Here is a 1,592-nt window from a genome sequence, read left to right as displayed (position 1 = left end):
AGAATAACATATACAATGTCATCCTACCCTTAATCACTTTCCTGTGACGAGGGAGAAATAGCTGAGACCTTATCAGATTGCATTCTTCATAATGTACACTGTTCACTCCTCAGAATGAAAGTTTCTTCTCTCAACATTAATTTCCCCACAGTGAAATTCACACCCAGAATCATGTGATGGGTGGACTTACTGTTAAACGTATTGGCTTGAAAGATGCTTAGGTTATTAGTAAGTCACATGTCTGGGTGTGTATAAGTAAGGCAAGGGGGGCATTTCTCGGCCACAGCCACAGCAACCCACCTCTTCTCCCCAAGCTTTACCTCCTAACTTCACACCCAGCTGTAAACCCATCAGTGGTCTAATCCAGTCACACACCCATGATCCAGTCACCTCTCAAAAGCTCCACCTAGAGTCCATGATGCTTTGGGAGAACATCTAGATTTAATCCATAACAATACCCCAGGAAAAACTCCAAGACAGTCATAGTCACAAGGGCTACTGTACATAATGTACCACAGGGCATGAAAAGGTGCATATAGCAGGCTTACCTGAAAAAATGAGGGGCCAAGTATAGCAAAAGCTGGAGAACACACTGTGATTACAGGTGATACCACTATTCCTGCTGAGGCAGTGATGTATAAAGAGATGTAAACATGTAACAAAATTGTGATTCAATGAATTTTAGCCTGTACATAAAAAAATTCTTAGAAATACATTAACTTTCAAATCAGATACTAAAAGAGGAGGGATGCTGGAGAGTCAAAGAAACTATCAAATATTGAAGTGTCAATCAAAAACTTTCCTCCATAAATTCATCTGGGTTTACAAGCGATTCCTTGAAACTTTTAATATACTGCTCAAGAAGAAATCTTGCTCCATATGCAAATATATATATATATATATATATACACACACACACACATATATATATATAAATAAATTCATATAAATTATGCATGATGATGGTATTTATTATATATTGCGTATATATTAATAAAAACAATACAATTAAAGAAAGATGACTCAACTAGGTATGGTCTCACATGTATGTAATCCAAGAAAAAAACTTCAGACATTGCTACAGTATATTTTTTTCAGATTTATTCAATATTTACCTCAAACCAGATAAGCATGTACAAGGCAGAACTTTGGGGTGGGTACCAGGGATCAAACTCAGGACCTTGCACTTGCGAGGCAGGCAGCAGAACCACTGAGCTACATCCCTGGCCCAAGCATGAACAAGGAAAGGGACTTATAGACACACTATGGCTAGGCATGCAGATTTTCAATACAGGATAAATCATTACCTATAGGGAGCCATTCTACTTAATTTTGGGGGAAAAAGTCACTGCAAAATTAAATTATGACTACAGCTGTCCAAGGCCCAATGTCACCTTGCCTGCGAGCTGCCTATGGTATGTGGAAACATAACTGTGTACCTCTGGTCACAGCTGAGGCCTCACTGGTCTCATAATACTGTGACTAGGGCAGGGGATTTAGCTCAGTGGTTCCTGTGCCTGCCTCACAAACACAAGGACCCAAGTTCAATCCCAGGTACCAAACCAAAAGAGAGACAGGGAGAGAGAGAGAGA

The sequence above is a fragment of the Fukomys damarensis genome, unplaced genomic scaffold, assembly GCF_012274545.1.
Source record: "Fukomys damarensis isolate Sample0158 unplaced genomic scaffold, DMR_v1.0_HiC HiC_scaffold_23, whole genome shotgun sequence".
NCBI classification, from domain to species: Eukaryota; Metazoa; Chordata; class Mammalia; order Rodentia; family Bathyergidae; genus Fukomys; species Fukomys damarensis.
This window is presented reverse-complemented; position numbering follows the sequence as displayed.